Source organism: Lepidochelys olivacea (assembly GCF_965140295.1).
Source record: "Lepidochelys olivacea isolate rLepOli2 genome assembly, chromosome: 4".
NCBI classification, from domain to species: domain Eukaryota; kingdom Metazoa; phylum Chordata; order Testudines; family Cheloniidae; genus Lepidochelys; species Lepidochelys olivacea.
Window position 1 is genome coordinate 51429357 of NC_140414.1, and position 19083 is coordinate 51448439.

General features: G+C 40.2%; 1 long non-coding RNA gene across 1 annotated transcript; it reads right to left on the reverse strand.

Annotated features, from left to right (window-relative positions):
* Positions 1–4281: 4281 nt before the first annotated feature.
* On the reverse strand, positions 4282–5944 carry LOC311519189. The gene is made up of 3 exons (XR_014711216.1): positions 5835–5944; positions 4601–4702; positions 4282–4440 (listed from the first exon to the last, which is right to left on the reverse strand). It is a non-coding gene; the product is annotated as an uncharacterized lncRNA (long non-coding RNA).
* Between the last annotated feature and the right edge of the window lie 13139 nt (positions 5945–19083).

Sequence of the window (19083 nt, forward strand, 5' to 3'; positions counted from 1 at the left end):
AATTGTAGGTCAAGTGAAGGGAAGAGTGGGGGAATGGAATGAGGGAAGGAAAGTGCAATGGAGAAATCTCTTGTTGGATTTGAAGGATGGTGTTATATTGTCTCATCCACCAAAAAAAAAAAAGTATTTTTCAGTGTGACTGCCTTGTCAGATTTAAAAAAAAGAATGAATATAAAATCTCTATAAGACAAAGTATAGCAACTCTGACTGTAACAATCCATACTGAAACACAAAATGGCAGCTTCATATCTATTGCCTTTTATGGATGGGTAGCGGGATTCCGACAGTTTGAAGTACTGTCTGCAACACCCCCCCCCTTTCAGATACATACATTACATTGGGTAGTAGAGATGGGGTTAGAATACAGAGGGATCATCTGACATTTTACATAACTATGGCAGCTTAATTTAGATGAACTGAACAAAGAGCTCTTTAAAGTTAGTCTAGATCAATGCAAAGTATTTTGCAGAGGAAATGAACAAACCACAATTTTATTACGATTTAGGGGAATACTCATGCTTTGATCAACACAATTTTAGATACGAACATCCATTAGTAAATACTGAGAATTTAACCTGACATTCTCAGACCTCTTAATAAAAATTGCACTGATCATAACGGTATTGGTTTGTGCTTTGAACAATTTAATATTTATAAAACTTCCTGTTTTAATTTTTATATATTTTATTTTTAGTGCTATGGCAATAATGAAAAAATTGGATGAAGCAGAAAAATTAAATAAAGCTCTTTGCATCTGACTCAAAAGAATAAATTGTGTGAACTGCTTATAATTTTGTGCTTATCACAAATCCAAGCAGCCAGAGCCCTCAAATGTGGAACAAGATATGAATCTGAGATAGTCAAAATTAGCTTTCTCAGAATACTATAGTCCTCTTAAAAAGAACACTAGGACAGAGAATAGACATACATCCACTGCATTTGTGCTCAGTCTGACAAAGGAGTGTAGTTAAGACCTGTTCACCAGTTATTCATCTCGGACAAGAGTTTCTGAATCTATCAGTCTTGCAAGAGCACATTTCCTGAACCCAGTACTTGCTGGGGGAAAAAAACTTGCAAACCTTCTTAGATCATAGACTATTAGGGTTGGAGGAGATCTCAGGAGGTCATTTAGTCCACTCCCCTGCTCAAAGCAGGACCAACCCCCAACTAAATCATCCCAGCTAGGGCTTTGTCAGGCTGGGCCTTAAAGGATGGAAATTCCACCACCTCCCTAGGTAACCCATTCTAGTGCTTCACCACCCTCCTAGTGAAATAGTGTTTCCTAATATCCAACCCCAGACCATTGCTCCTTGTTCTGTCATCTGCCACCACTGAGAACAGCCATGCTCCATCCTCTTTGGAACCCCCCTTCAGATAGTTGAAGGCTGCAGCACTGATGACAGGGGTGTGAACTGTAGAATATGCTAACTTGTGCTCTGACCCCTGTGTACCCTGCTAGTGTGAACTAAGTAGTACTTAGCCCTGTTTCAAATAGGACTAAAGCAGCTACCTTATGGATGCATAGACAGAGGGTTGTCCATCTCCACATCACTTTGCATTCTGAATCTTTCAGCCAACTCAGTGATCCAAGTGCAAATTCCTGTATTCAGTAACATAGGATAGGGTACTGTGTTGATGTCTGCAAGGAGAATTCTAAAATCTGTAGTGCACAACTTTCAAAACATAGTGAAGAACCACAGAACAATGCTCTGCAGCAGCTATCATGGTGGGGATTTGAGAGCTCCCCTAGCGTAAATTCCAGGACCCTGTTATTGGCCTCTGACTGATTCTTTAGGCCTTTATTCTTTCATATCCAGGAACAGCAGTGTTACCATGTGACCTTGGGATATTCACCAGGTCCTAATTTTTCAAAGGTTACATGAAGTTGCTCAGCACTTCTGAAAACCAAGGGTGAGACCCTCTTGGTAAAAGACTGAAGGGGCATAAAAGGTACCTAAATCTCACAGTTGTGGCCAGTGGGGCACTCCTCAGTGCAGGAACTTCAGAATACAGCCGTAGGGCTGCCACTTAGAACCCTGTCATGGAGTTTATACACCCCAGCTGGTTCGTCAGCCAGCGGGTTAGCAAAGCAGTGGCCTCCTTCTCAGCCAGAGCTGATTGGCAACCCTACAGCAGCCATGAGGATAAAAGGGCTGTAAGGCAGGTGGGTAGGGTGGCTGCCAGAGAGAGGATCCCTCCAGCAGAGTGGTGAGAAGCTGCTAGAGAAACCAACGCTCCAAAGAGGGAGAAGCAGGACAGGAGGCTGGAGAAGCCTACAAAGGAGGAGAGAGAGTATGTAACTCAGGGAGCAGCAAGGGATGAGAAGGACTGGTTCTCGTGGCTCCAAACCTGAGCACTGAGCTGGAGCCCAGTGGTGTGATGAGCCTGGGTTCCCTTAGCTGCTCCATGTGGGGGCTTCAAGAGAAGAAAATCTACAATCCAGGAGATGTAGGGCTGATTAATCCCCACTAGAGCCACATCTGACTGCCCACTAGCTGGAAGGGGACAGAGACTATTGAGGACCTGGCAAGGAGGGTTCAGATCATGACAAGGACTTGACAAATGCAGAATTGGGCACAGACATATAGCGGGCATGGAGCAAGGTAGGTGTAGTTCCCCATCTTGTCACAAAGAGTCACTAGCAGACAAAGGCCCCCATAGTATAGACCTGGTTGCAAACCCTGGCAGGGCTGCAGCAACAGGGCATGCTACATTACAGTCTCTGAGGACTCTGCAGCCCCCAGAACAGCCCAGGACTGGTAGGGTATGAAGGTGGTTTAAAACCATTTTGGGCACCTCACCTCCCAGGCTGCAAGTTGTTGTGCCTCTGCTTGGCGCACCACACAGAATCTCACCCCAACGCTTCTCAGTCCCCCTGCTTTCTATATTGATAATGGGATTGATGATACTTACCTCATGGCAAACTGTGAGGAATAAATAAGTAATATTTTTACATAGCTTCACCTCAGGATACTGGGAGGACACAGAATTAGCAGTGTGACAACAAACATCCCTACTGCCACACACCAGAAATCACAAGCATACAACAACTAGAAGTTTGCTGGTTTATTCGTTTATTTTTTAAAATTACTAACTTAAAAGAATTCTTGGCCCAGGTCCCAACCGTCTTCCTTTTCCAAAGGGGCTGCGCAGGGAGAGGGAGAAAAGAGGCAGCTCTTGCGACGGGATTTGTGGAATGTTGGATAACCAGGAACTCATTCCCTACACCTGGGAAGCTTGAAGATTCCATGCAATAGAGCTGCCGTCTTTCTTCTCAGTCTTACAGAGCAAGCTGATGATTCCTTTGAATAGGGTTGGAACTTGGCCCAAACAACAACTAATAATCATGGCATTATATGGTTTTTATGCCCCAGAAAGCTGCAGACATTCTCTCCTGCAAGGGGGCCCTATATGCCAGAGATTATTCAGAAGGTTGAACACAATCTCAGCACAAGAGCATTGTGTAAATCTTTATGTACTTCACAGCTGACAAAACCACTGTGCATTTGAATTTTATGCAAATGGTGTCATTTATAGCAAAGACTGACTCAATATCAATAGTTTCCACATTTAATTAATCTAGACTATAGAGCAAGGAACAGACTGGAGTAGAAAATAGGAAATCATCTGGAATGATAGAGTTTACAAAATGGCAGAAAGCGTAAGCAGAATTGAGAAAATTCCAAAGCTTCCTCTACCAAAGCCAAACTTAAACGTTAAGGGTCAAGAACTTCTGTATCGGAGCTGAATTCTGTTCCTAATTACACTGGTGTAACTGAAATCAGAAGTTTGTTCCTATTTCTTTGTTTCCATTTTTGTATCATGTGGAAAGGTTAGTTATTTCAGTATTGCACAAAAAAATGAAAACAAATCCCCAAAAAGGAACTGATCAACCACCACCAATTGAAGCTTTAGCTAAAGCCTTTCCTTGCCTCAAGTATATGCATAGTTTGCACACTGGAAGCACATGCATTTCACACAGATAGGAGATAAGCCTATTTCTGTGAGATTTATCTCTGTCAGATCTTTTCCAGATGATTTTGCTATAGTGCTATACCTTTATAAAGAGCATGCTAGAGTTCTGTGCACAGCTGGAGGGGGCTTTAATGAACAAGACATTGCAGAGCATACTCATTATTCCTAAACCTCAGAAAAAATCTAACTGCTCATTTTATGAAAGGTCTAGTTTTGTCAGCCCAGAAAGATTATTTGTTTCAGGTCATTTATTCTTACTTACATCAGCTAATTCTTTAGTTTTTTATTTTTGGTGAATCAAGCACAGTATGCCAGAGATCTGATAGGCAGAGACTGAAACAGTAATTAGAGAGATGCTGCAAGGAGCCTTGTGAGATGATGTCCTTACTGTGAAGCATTCTGTTTTGTCAATAAGCTTACATCAATACTTGGCAGGTTGTTTCTTCAGTTTGTCTGTTTTATATTCTGAAACATGAAAAGTCGTTAATATAAAACTGGAGCTGCTTTGCATTTGCAATTGACAAATCCTATTTTGAAACCATGCATGAACATGAGGATCAAACCTCGCTTTTAACATTTACATTTTTTTTCCAATGGGAAAGTGTCTGATCCAATTCTAATTTACCTGTGGTTGATTTCCTGAATCTTTCCTAATCCCTTGCAGCTGAGATAGTCTTGCCATCGGAGAAGCAATTAACAAAGTCCCTGACTGGAGTGTAGGAAGCATCTGTTACAGAAGTATAAAAGGTTAACCTAAATCCCAGCACACAGAGATGTCAGACTAGAACAAATCAGCATGAAGAACTACCTGGAGGCACCACAAGGTTAAGGTGGAGCATATGTTTAAAAAAAAAAAAAAAAAGGGTTGTTTATGACTAGCCAAATTAATTTTTCTGGCTGAGAAGGTCAGACAGATAGAAATGAAAACTGTCCATGATGAATAGGGACCGTCTCAGGCTCCAGCTTTCACTTGGCAAACACCAACTTTTTTTTTTGTCTATAATCCAAAATCATTTTAGCAAAGGCGAGGGTTGCAGAGACACAAGTGAAAATAATCTGTGGAAGGACTTCTGCCAATCATCTAGCAGCAATATTTTTGGTTACTTTTTCTGATAAATATCTATTAAAACAAATTTGAGTTGCACCGTGTTCAGCAGATCCATCAAATGGATTTCTAAGACAGCTATTTCCTACCTCTATACATGAGCACATAAGCTGTTAAACCTACTATAGAATATAGCCACCACCCTGTGAAGGATCATAAGCCTCGATCCCAGGCCTGTGGATCCCCAGGCCATAACAAACACCCAGCAACTCACCTGAGTAACCAGGGAAGTGTCAGCTTGCAGAGGGCCCTTGCTCCCTGTGACAGGAATCCCCAGTGTGCAGCCTGGGACTGTCACTTACAATGCTTTGCTAGTGACAAGCAGTAAACCCCTCCAGGCACTGTGATAATTCAGCACAACACCCTGCTATACTGCATGAATGCTCACAGAGCCACTTGTGAATCACACAGAGAAAGGCACCAGCCAAATCCCCACAGCTCCTAGCCTTGTACCTCAGGAATATACCACAAGATGAGCTGTGCAAGTTTATTAATTGGTTTACTACTTCATCCATGAAAAGTGGATATACACCAGCCTTTGTAAACCTGAGCAGATTTACCAAATACTTCAGATAAACTCACTGGTAAAGATAAACAGTAAGACAAGTTTATTAACTACAAAAGAGAGATTATAAGTGATAGGCAAAAAGTCAGGGTTAGTTACCAAAATAAATAAATAAAACATAAAAGCACACAGTCTAAACTCTCAACCCTGTTAGACTGGGCAACATCTAGATTAAGCAGTTTTTCTTACCCCACTGGATATTGCAGTTCATAGTACACATGTTTCCCCCTTGAAACCTGGGCCAGTCTCCTCTGTTGGAGTCTTCAGTCTTTTGAGCATCCTTTTTGCTTACATCATAGGTGGGGGAGGGAGGAAAGGCAAAGCCTGGGGCCACTGTTTATGTGCTTGGAGAACACAAGTCCAGGCATGTCTGGTGGGTATTGCTGAGTCACAGGGCAAGGTTGAGCAATTCTCCTTGTGTTGTCTTGTGCATATAGTCATTGCATTGTAGCTCCCTTGCTGGACAATGGCTGTTGATGGTGGTTCGACACCTGCTCGGGCGTTGGTTACTTTTCTTTGCTGTTGTCTCTGGGGAGCTGCTGATTCCCCAACTTACAGCATGTTTTAGTGACAACCATACAACACAATCTGATAACTTCATATGCACTAATTATATACATATTTAGATAGAACAATGACTTTCAGCAGATCATAAACTTTCCCCTGATACCGCAGAGAGCCTGTTTTATGTACAATATCACAAATATATATAAATGAGGAATATGGGGGTTACAGGGCACTCTCCCGAGGTATAGACTGTGTCACTTCTCTCTCCCAAAACTCCCAACTGGGGGAAACATCCAACTCCTGCAATTGGCTGAGGTACTCTATATAAACAAGGAAGTAACAACAGACACTTGTCTGAGCAGCTAGAGAATCCCTGGCTGGCTGTTGCTACCCTCATGATTACCTGACTCCCAAGCCCTGCTTCTTCACCTGCTCCTGGTTCCTGTCCCCCTATCCCAGACTCTTATCAACTCCCAGTTCCTGCTATCCTGCCCTACCTCCGTCTCTGACTCTTGGCTTGGCAACTTTGTCTCTGGCTCTGACCTTTGGGGTGGTACTTGATGCTGTCTTTGGTTGTGACACTGGGCTCTGATCACTAGGCCTGGTAGCCCAGGCCCCAGTTATTGCACAGCACTCCATATACCAAACTTCTTCTGGTGTGTATATACAACTATACAGCAACATATATTGATTTATAATTTTGAATATAGTAGGCTCAGTATTTCAGTTCTTCCCGAGACTAAATTCCTGTTTCAGCCAATAGGATATTTACTTATTAGAAAGGAACATAGGATTAGGTTTGGTAACTGTAGAATAGATTAACTCTTTGGGCTAGATCCTTAGCTGATGGAAATGGGCAAAGCTCTGCTGACAACAGTGATGTGTGGTCATTTACACAAACTAGGAATCGGCCCACTACCTATAAGTAATAGAATGTTTTGTAAATAAATGTAGGTGTATAGTACTATGCATGCAATGCTTTTTCAAACTGTTTTCCAGGGTAAAGGTTATTTCTAGACCCTCTGGGTAATACATGAAAGATGCGCAGACAGGAATGTGTATAGTTGTTACAGTGTTGCTCAAAACTATTCTAAAAATCATTTTTGCACTTATGAATTCTACCTTGTCAAGGTTCCTCCCCCACTCTGAACTCTAGGGTACAGATGTGGGGACCTGCATGAAAAACCTCCTAAGCTTATCTTTACCAGCTTAGGTCAAAACTTCCCCAAGGTACAGAATATTCCACCCGTTGTCCTTGGACTGGCCGCTACCACCACCAAACTAATACTGGTTACTGGGGAAGAGCTGTTTGGACGCGTCCTTCCCCCCAAAATACTTCCCAAAACCATGCACCCCACTTCCTGGACAAGGTTTGGTAAAAAGCCTCACCAATTTGCCTAGGTGACTGCAGACCCAGACCCTTGGATCTTAAGAACAATGAACAATCCTCCCAACACTTGCACCCCCCCTTTCCTGGGAAATGTTGGATAAAAAGCCTCACCAATTTGCATAGGTGACCACAGACCCAAACCCTTGGATCTGAGAACAATGAAAAAAGCATTCAGTTTTTTACAAGAAGACTTTTAATAAAAAATAGAAGTAAATAGAAATAAAGAAATCCCCCCTGTAAAATCAGGATGGTAGATATCTTACAGGGTAATTAGATTCAAAAACATAGAGAACCCCTCTAGGCAAAACCTTAAGTTACAAAAAAGATACATAGACAGAAATAGTTATTCTATTCAGCACAATTCTTTTCTCAGCCATTTAAAGAAATCATAATCTAACACATACCTAGCTAGATTACTTACTAAAAGTTCTAAGACTCCATTCCTGGTCTATCCCCAGTAAAGACCAGCATATAGACAGACACAGACCCTTTGTTTCTCTCCCTCCTCCCAGCTTTTGAAAGTATCTTGTCTCCTCATTGGTCATTTTGGTCAGGTGCCAGCGAGGTTACCTTTAAACCTGTTCTCAAAGGATGTTATAAACACTAATTAAGTAAGTGTATGTATGCTAGCACTGTTGGAGTCATCTGACAGATGTGGCAATTTCCTGCAATATCCTTAAAAAACCTTATTGGATTAAGTTTAAATATCTTTAGAGTCCATTGTATTAAATGGGAAGGTTATGTATTATTGTGGAACAGGATTGTATGTAACCTCTCTAGGGGGAAGATGTGAGCATGGAGTTATGAACTTCAAAGAACAACATGCTATATACAGTTGGACTTCTGAGACAAAGAGTGTTAAGTGGTTTGCCTGGGGAATCTCTAGGGGGAGGTGAATGCAAATTCCCCACCTCCAGCTATGCAAAAATCCAGTCTTTTGAAGCTGTGCTCTGACAAGGAACCATTTACTGCTGATTAGCTGTTCTCAGAGTCTAAATATCAAAGGCCCAAACTATGTAAAGGAAATATTAACCTATTTATGGTGGTGCTAGGTCTGAGCTAAGACTGTTATAAACTTGTAACCACAAGAAAAACCCCATTGTGGGGTTGATAGGAGTGACTCCTACCAGAGCCCTTGTTGGAATTGAGAGGTGATCTCTGATTAGCTTTTTCGCATGCATGTAGGTTTGTAGTGGGGTGGTTACCCGCTCCTGCCCTGTGGGGCTTAAAAGCCAGCCCTGGGCGAGAGCCAGGGCTAAGGGCAAGAAAAGTTAGGCTGATTGGGGAAATGGCCGCAGCTGGGCCATGCCCCAATCAGGCCGCAGCTGGGCCTATAAAGGGGCTGCTAGGCTAAAGCTTAGCTAGAGTCTCTGTCTGTGCTCAGAGAGAGAAGGTTGTGGTTGCAGGGACCTGAGAGTACCTAGATAGGAGCAGGGCTGAGGGGGAAAGGCTAGGGGAGCTCCAGCCTAGAAACCCCTAGGTTGCGAGGCCTAGATTAGGGCCTATTGGGTACTGGGGTTGCAAGGGGGCAGCCCATGGGTAGACAGAAGCAGTAGGTCCAAACCCCCTCATCTGTGATGAATGGCTGTTACACTGCAGTCCGCTCCGGGGAGCGGGGCTAAGTGATGACTGGCAGTAGCCAAGATTGAGGCAAGGTGGGGGTTCCCCGGCGAGGGGAGATTGTTGGGATTTACTGCTAGGGGGCAGCACCCTAGTGGGAGGAGGACCAGGTCCTAGGAGGGACTGGAGCCGGTGGTAAGGAGGATCACCAGATGGCAGAGGGTGCTCCAGAGGCTGATGAGCTAATTCCTAAGGACAACCAGCAGGAGGCGCTGCCGGGTGAGTCTGGCTCTATTACAAGGTTCTCTTATTCTTTTTAATGTTTTCTCTGTAGTGCTTTTACTTTAAGAATAAATGGGCATGCTCAGAAACAGCTGTGTGGTAACTTATAATGATTGACATTTAAAGCTGTTCATAGTCTTTTCTGGCCTATTTAGGCAATCTCGCTTGCTGGGAATATCAAGTATACATAGGGAACTGTGCAGCCTGAAAGAACCCTGTTCAAGAGGGAGAAACGTGGGTCTCTACCCAAGAGAGGAGATGATTGAGGAGGCAAAAGCCTATAGTGGGCTCTCTTGATGGACCTTGGAGGGGAAATACAGCTGCAATTGCCTAACTAGTCTTCATGTCTGTTTAAGGTCTCTTTGAGTAACTGTGGAGGTGCAAAAGGACATTAGCAAGAGCCAACAATTTGTCCCAAATTGTAGATAAGTACTGAGGACATGGCTATTATTGAGTACAGTATTGTACTTTCCATCACTATTATCCTTTATGCTTTACTAAGCCTCCAGGTGGAGATTATTCCTTCTTTCATATTTAGAGTTAGAGTGCACAGACTTGAACAATTTATCTGGGAAGCCTGACTGTTGTTGTTCCTCTCGTGGGACTGTGACTACCATTGAGATTTTCCAGTGAGTTTCCTGTTTACTGGCTATCCATATGGATGCCTTTGATTTAAATTCCTTATTGACTTAAATCACTTTTTTTAATCCATCAGAAATGGCAGCAAAGAATAAATTCCATGATCTTGGTTATCTAAACCAAGATTTTTACTTCCATTAATATATATATATATATGAGAGTTTCAGTTTATAAGTCCTTAATTGCTAGGATTTTTCAGTCTTGTTCCAGTGTGGGGTTTTTTCTGTTTTTTTTTTTCTTACGCTGCCCTGTTACCACAAAATGCAATCTAAAGGCTAAGTCCCCATCCTTGGAACAACACAAAAAATGTCAACATCAATAACTGACTAACTGGTTATTAGATTTGCATACCAGCCAATGTGTTTGGGGGTTCTAAATTATTTCATGATTTCCACTTTCTTCCTGAAGATTAACTCTCTAATTAGACCATTGGTAAAATGTCCCAGGATTGAAAGTCACCTTCTCAAAATTTCATATGTTTTCTTTCACTTCTTTAAAATATCTGCTTTAAAAAAAAATTATAGAAAGAGAAACCTTAGAAATAATAGAAGATGATGCAGGTATTTCCTCCTTTTCTAGGCTAGGTAGAAATACTATATTTGGGTCTTGTGTTCCTGAAATTTTTTTTTTTAAATGTCTATAAGTCACATTTTTCAATCAATGAATTGGGTCAGCACTCTCTGAACTGTGACACTTTTTCCTTCTCTGAATGTCACAAGTTCACCATACCTTTCCAAGTCATGGTACATTGATTCAAATTTATGTCTATTTCAGGAATGAGGCTCATCTTTGCTTTAAGAAACTTGCTCTAAAGTTTGTCTTACTTGCCACTGCTCTACATATAAAGGATGAAGATCAGACTTTCAAGTCACTGTGATTTTTTTTTTAAAGGGATTGCATCTGTGTTTCATTTGTTTTCCTTATGTGTGGGTGAGCTTTAATATTTCTAAACATTCTTTTAAATCAGTGATACTGAATACATGGTTCCTTAATAACACTTTGTGCCACATATTAAAAAGTGGCCTCTAATTTTGTATCCAAAGTTGACAGTGGGCTTTTGAGTAAGACATGCTATAGAATCCCAGTGAAATGTGGAAATGTCATAGGTGAAAAAATGACACTAAAATAAACACATTCACACCAAATGTGGTTAAAATACATATGTGAATTGGTAGCTAAATGAAGTGAAACGTTCTATTCCGCAATTGTTAATAAGGGTATAATTAAATCATGAGTATTTTTAGTGAAAGTCATGGACAGGTCAAGGGTAACAAACAAAATATCATGGCCCCATGACCTGTCCATGACTTTTACTAAAAATACTCATGATTGAATCTGTGGGGGAGGGGGAGCCAGGGGCTAGCTGCAGGAGAGGAACCCTAAGGGGCCCGCTGCTACTCCTGGGCTAGCTGCTTGGGCAGCCCTTGGTCAGCCACACTGGCCGCTGCAGAAGTCACAGAGGTCAGAGGAAGTCATTGAATCTGTGACTTCTCTGACCTCCGTGACAAAAACGGAGCCCTAATTACATTTTAATAAAGTAACTATTGGAGTTCCTAATACACAACTGTCTTTTGCAGCTTTTTGTGATTGTGGCTGTTAAGCTTAAGGCCAAGACTTTAACAAAAGAGGCCTAGATTCTCAATGGTATTTAGGCACCTAACTCCTATCTGGGCCTGAGTGCCTGAAGTTAGGCTTCTATGTTTCTATTTAGTTCATATTCTGGTTTTCAGAAGTGCTGAGCTCTTAGCAGCTCCAATGGGCATGAGAGATGTAATTATTTTTGAAAATCTTGGTCTAACTCCCAGTGCTCCAAACTATACATTTCAGTACCTATAGCTTTATGGTTCATTGTATTTACATTTATTAACATGCTAAGTAGTTCTGTTGTATACAGTAGCTCAACAAAGAGTGTCAAGAAGTAAAATACACAAAGAATTAAAATTGCAGTTATTGCTCCATCAACTATTCAGATGGTTAGAGATTGTATGAACGAACCCTAACTAGCCTCAGCAGGCAATCTGGTGCCAGACTGCTGTTAAATAACTAGTATTTAACAAGAAATAACAACATGTAGATGAAGTGTGTGGCTTAAAACACTGTGTTAAGCATCATTAAAACTCAGTCTCCTTAGAGCCTTATTAAGAGCCCTTTCCTTTCCATAATAAAACATTTCTCTGTGACTGTTTAGATTAAAATTCTAACAATACAAACAAAATGCCTCTTAGTTCAGCATCCCACTAGAGAACCATTGTTTCTGTCAAGCTGCAAAGGCAGGTGGAAGAACTAAACTATCCTTGCAAGCCCCATCTAATCAGTAAATGGGAATGCATTAGATGGCTGCATTTTCTTGACTGTTAAAAATCTCTTTTCCCTTTTTGTGTAAAAAAAAAAAAAAAAAAAAAGGGGGGGGGGGTTGTTTGTAAACATTTTATGTTCCGTGGCTCAGCATTCATTTGGAAAAAGAGCCTTTCTGCATGTATTTAAATTAAAATACTCCAGAGCCATATTTTCAGCTGCCGTAAACCACCGTAGCTACATTGCAATCAGCGGAGCTATGTTGTTTTACAAAAGTTGAAGATCTGACCCCAGGGTGTACTGTAGTTTTGTAGTTAAACTGTCAAAAGAATGTACCTACAGTCAATTTACAGATATACAGGCCAAATTCTCTTGTGGAGTAAACCGGGGGGAGTTCTAAGCAGCATCAGTTCATACCAGCACTGAATTTGGCCCACATAATTCAAAGGGCATTGTAACATCCATTACTGTTGTTGCCTGATGTTTTTAAATTTTATTTTCCTATGTTACATTAATGTAACATATTTCCTTAAATACAATAAAATAAACATAAGAGGATGAGTGGATTGGTACAGGCTTTTTTCGCTAGGTCACCAGCCATGGCCAGTAGTGACTGAAATTCATTAGAAATTGATGACCAGTGACTTATAAGAAATAAATTGGCAATCTTAGTCTAGGTTTTAAAGGATAGAGAGCCACATCCCAAAAAATCACCATCACAGTTGGCGCTGATTGAATCCTCCTGACAGTCTTCAGCCCTGGTCTTGGAAGTTGTGCTATGTGGAAGTACACCTGAGCCCCACTGAATTCCCCTGTGCATTTGTGGAACTTGCAACATTGGGGCCTTAATGAAGAAAGGCAGTAAGCAGAATTAATTCACCAATCTCTATTCCATGCAGTGTCAAGGGCCAGGTCATCATAGATCAAATGGAATTGAAGCTCTGTTTCTAAGTATTTCAGAGCAGTCTGATACTACTGCGATAGATGAAGTGACTAAAGAGCTTCCTAACTTTGATCAACACTTGAAATGAAATGAAGAATACCCATGAACAGTAGTGGAAAGTTTGATCTATGGTATGTAGAATGTAACAAAACCCCCTGAAAAACTTTGTGGGACTAGAAATCAGAACATATTGGAGATAATAAATTGAGAAATATGTTCAATTAGCTCTCTTTAATCTGCAAATCCCAAATATATATTAAAAATCCAGCAAGGTACATAAGCAGATCTCATTGGGAGACCTCGGGTGATTAAAATTTGGCACATATCTTAGTAGCTTGCTGAATTAGTACTAGTGTAATTAAGGTTGATCAAACTATTTGAATTTATAATATTCATTGCAACTGACTCCTTTTTGTGGTTATCCGACCCATCCTGTCTTCTGCAAATGGAAGTGAAAGTCTGCTTTGCAACTTATTGATTGTTCCATTATTTAGCAGAGCACGAGCCCCTCTGATCATGCTAGCTAAAACAAATTAATTTACAATATATTGTATTTATCAACTCTTTTATGAACTAAATTAACTTAAACAATTTATCTTTCAGATATTTTTATGATTAAGATTTATTGCTATTTTATCATTGAGATTCAGAATTAATAGAATGTTTCTTAAATTAACAGTTAAACCTTTTTTAATCTTCAGTTATTCAGCTGGTATTGAGTAATTTAGGAATGTCAGAGTTGAGAGAGAAAATCATGTCTTTAATGGGGCTATGTGCACGCATAATGGCTGCAGGCCCATAAATAATAATTGCAAAACTGGCATGTTTTATTTAATACAGCATAAGGCAAGGTGATCCAGATGAATGGAATTTATGTCCCATTGGAGTTAATAAGGTTCTGCAGAGATGCAAGGTTCCGTAAAATGGGGTAAACAGTGAGGTGTCAAAATCTGCAGATGACACAAGTACTCAAGATAGTTCAGTCCAAAGCTGACTGTGAAGAGTGACAATGGGATATCTCAAAACTGGGTGACTGGGCAACAAAATGGCAGATGAAATTCAGTGTTGATAAATGCAAAATAATGCATTTTGGAAAACATCATCCCAACTACACCTATAAAATGATGGAGTCTAAATTAGCTGTTACCACTCCAGAAAGAGAGATTGACGTCATTATGCCTAGTTCTCTGAAAACATCTGCTCAATGTGCAGCGGCAGTCAAAAAAGCAAACAATGTTAGAAACCATTAGGAAAAGGATAGATATGACAGTAAATATCATAAAATGCCACTATATAAAACCATGGTATGTCCATTCCTTAACGTTCTGGTTACCTCATCTCAAAAAAGATGTATTAGAAATGGAAAAGGTACAGAGAAGGGCAACAAAAGTGATTAAGAATATGGAAGTGCTTCCATATGGAGAGATTAAAAAGATGGGGACTGTTCAGCTTGGAAAGAAGAAGTCTATAAAATCATGAATGGTGTCGGGGAAAAAGTGAATAGGGAAGTGTTTACCCCTTCATTGAACACAAGCATCAGGGGCCACCCAATGAAATTAATAGGCAGCAGGCTTAAAACAAACAAAATGAAATACTTCTTCACACAATGCATAGTCAACCTATGGAACTCACTGCCTGGGGATGTTGTGAAGGCCAAAAGTATAACTGGGTTCAAAAAGGAATTAGATAAGTTCATGGAGAATAAGTCCATCAATAGCTGTAGCCAAGATGGTCAGGGATGCAACCCCAAGCTCTGGGTGTCCCTAAGCTGCTGGCTGCCAGAAGCTGAGAGTAGAAGACAGGGGATGGATCACTCGATAATTGTCCTGCTCTGTTCATTCCCTCTGAAGCATTTGGCATCTTCCACTGTTGGAAGACCAGATACTGGGCTAAATGGACCGTTGGTCTCGCCCAGTATGGCTGTTCTAATGTTCTGTTGGGGTCAACTTGCAGGATAAGGTGCTAGTTTATCACTTGTATAGAAAGGGCTATTAGCATGTCACATAACCCCTCTAGAATAAACAAGAGAAAGGGACCTAGATGAACATATGGTAAATCATGTTGTCTGCCACTTCTGGCCAATGCTATTGATGGGGGATACATGAATTCTCCAATTTTTTCCATTAACTTTCCAATTTCCTTAAGAAGAATTAGGCATAGATTGCTTGCATGTTATTACCATGTAAACATGTATAATGCAGTAGATGCCTCTGTAATATTAAATGTTAGTTGTGTTTGCGCTGAAAAAATGTGGAATGAAATTACAAACAACGCCACCAAACTGATTTAGTATCTGTGTGATAGGGTGGCAGCAAGATAGCAGAGGGTGCAGAAAGGATTAATAATAAACAGACTGATTGCGCTACCAGGTTTGCTGAAAAGCTACAAAAAAATCATGAAGATTGTATGGCAGATATAACCTTTGTAAATGGAAAGTTTGACAATAATTGTGGGGACTATGGGGACATCTGGATAGTGACAGCTACAAGTCAAAATTTTAGCTCGGGCACATAAATTGACTTAGCTGCTCTTTAGCTGCACATGTACTAATTAATTAAGGACACTTTCAGAAGTGCCCCTTAGTCCTCGGCTGTGGCTGCCAGCTGGTCAGCAAACAGCAGGTTACTTACTTCTTTGCAGTCCTGCTGCCACTGAGGAGTCTTGGAACAGAAGGCATCCCGACTGCCCCATACAAGCTTCACCTGCTATATAAATCTTGATGATTTTAATCATTGGTGTTTATATTTAGTCACCTTAAAATATTTGTCCTTGGCATGAACTATGTTGTGTGTAAAGGGACTTTCTTCTTTTTCATGGAAATGAAAAAGAAATAAAAGGTTTTGTTTAGAGTGGTCAGCCTTACTGTGAAGCAGCTAATGGAAAGATTATTTAGAATGTATACTCTTTGGGCCAAGGGCTGACTTTTACCATACACTTACACTGCAAATGGAGCACCTGTCCTCACTGGGGTCTCTGGGCACTAATGTAACATTCAAGAATAACAAACAACAATATATAATAATAAAACAAACTTTGTTGGGTAGAACAGCTTGTGGGGAGAAATCTGCATCTGAAAGTCTGACCACTACTATTGTTTAATAGACAGCACAACATAACCTTAACTCTGCTGCTGCACCTTCTACCCTCCCTTCTGCACACACTCCTTTAAACTACCTCGTCCCAACAAAATTAGATGTGTTGGGAGGAGATAGAAGGCTGGCATCGGTGGAGGGATGAAGAGCCATGATTGTGGTGTGGTCTAGTGTTTGGCTGTTGTGGTGCATGTTTGAGGATGGAGGAGTTCAGCCTCTGTACAGCTTCTCTTCATTTCCTTGCTTTTGTGGCTCTGTGTAAGGTACGCCTTTATTGTTTCATGACAACCTCTTTTTTGTGTATGAACGTCCTAGGTTTTTAAATGCTTAAATAGGGGATTATATGTGGAAGGGGTTGACTTGTGAGAGAGAGTTTCTGGAACTGTGCCACGGAACTCCAACTAATGATGGAGAAGATTATATCTGTCAAGAGCAGTACTTCTCTGACAGACACAATCCTCTATGTCAGCAGTTGTCCACAAAACTTTCTTCATTGCAGGATAAAATTGGATGCAAAAGTATAGTTACTATTCTTACAGAGATGATATGTAATTAGCTATGCATTGCAGAGAAGTTTCAGTTTACTGAATATTGGTGAAAAATGACCCATAGCCTGAAAAGATTCTTTTTAAAAAAACAAAACAAAACTGTCCAGTGTATCCTATCTAGTCAGGATACCCCTAACATTATTTTTGTGCAAATAGACAATAGTTTTTAAAAAGACATGTTAACAAAAAAGTCATGAATTTGAACAGACTAATTGTGAACACCTCTTATTTATAAAAAGAAAGTAAACAAAAATATTTTTGAAAATTCAATAGACATACAAGCTAAAAGTGTCCAGTTTTACACTGAAGGGCTATCTACATGTAGAGAAAATTGTGTACCTCATTTTAGCCCTGTTTCAGAACATAATCTTAACAATGAAGTTAACACAAGCACCTCTATTATAAACCCTCCTTTACCCCATCCCCTGGTAAGTCTGAACTCCTTGTCATCAGGCTGGTATTAGGATCTATGGAAGATCAGAGCTTTGTATAGCTTAAAGACTGGAATGACTATTTATACCACTTTGTCTTTCTCCAAACTTCTTTCTTGGAACACAAGTTTTTAATCACAGAACACATGACCGGTGGAGACTCTGAGACCTAATTTTTCTGACAAGAATCAGAAAGCTGCCCAACAAGCTACTCCTTTTAATCAGATAATGATTGAAAATAATTCTCCAGTAAATGCTACAAATTTAAGTACAACACTGTTGTTTTCCTTGGAGAGACAAAAATATGTGCCATTTTTGTCAAACAATGCAGACCTTTTCTTTTGCAGCAATTAGTTATGATGCATGTAGTAAATTGCTAAGTATTCATGACTAATCTGGATAGACAGGATTGTCCCTTGCTAATCACAATGAATATTGGCCTGTCCATAAAGAGCAAGAAGTGAGGATATCAAAGAGAACAGTCAGCTATTACCAGGGCAAACTCTTGGCCATGAGCTTCTGTAGACGATAATATGAAAAGACAGAGATTAAATTAAAAGCAGTGTTAAGTACCCTCACAGCAGAAAAACAACAATCATTTCTTTGCAGACTACTCATGTATTATAGTGTGAAAATCTTTCTAAGTTTTATTTTACTATATAAAATTTGAATGAGTAAAACTCTTTTAATTTTTATATGGAGATAGGTTTTTATCAAATAAAACATGACTCAATTTCCCGCAGGGTAGGGAACAAATCTCCATACTAAAATAAAGCACAGAGGAGTGTTTTTCATTGTATGCTAAATGTATGTGATCTAAAATTATTTATTAAATTGCACAATTTATAGTAATTATTCATGAAGGATATGTTTGCTACTGTATATCTAACTTGAGGGTACTTATTTGTTTTAAAGAGTTGTTGTGAGGCTCAGTAACTGTTCTATTCAGTGACTACAAGTCCTGTTGCTCCCCTTCCAGCAGAGGGCAATGAAAACCCGGCCAATGTGGAGGATGCATGTAGAAGGATAGGGTGACTCTTCCATGATCTCCTTCTCCAAGCCCATTGGAAGCCTTTCTGAAGAGGTTCTACAGGTGTGAGTTTCTGCACTTTGGGAAGGGGTAGAACCTAAATTCTAGGGGCGGGGATGCGTTGATTTTGGAAAGCGAACCCCTCCTTCTATGCAGGGCAGGAAGAATTCCAAAGAAACCCTGGAATTTCCTGTTTCCTATATTAAAAGTCTTTTTTTTTTCTTTCTCCTTTCAATTAATATCTCTGTTAGCTCATCTAGCTTGCCATGGAAACTCTCCTTTTTCTTGGACTTAGGCAAGGTAAAACATGGAAATAAGTGACATTTTCCAATTGTTTAATTCTCAATAGCTCAGGAAAATGGTGACGTTTTCTAATTATCTCATCTCTTGGAATCTTCTTTTTTAAATTGCTTTCACTTGTCCAGCTTGTTAACGAGTAACAGAACAATCAAGGTTGAAAGTTCACTTTTCATTTTTTCTGTAGAGTATTAAATAACCATCAGTCATCTCAGCCCCAAGTAGGTCTTGTGACACTTACTCAGCTTAAATGACCAACACGTGCATGAACAATTCAGTGTTTCCTTTTATAAACACAGGGTCTCACAAGCTGTAGAGATAGATACAAAAATCCTAACAGTGCCAGTATTAAGTCCTGCTGAAAATAAATTAGTGGACAGAATGCAAGTGGGATTGTCAAAGGTCCAAAATGGCTGCATTTTAT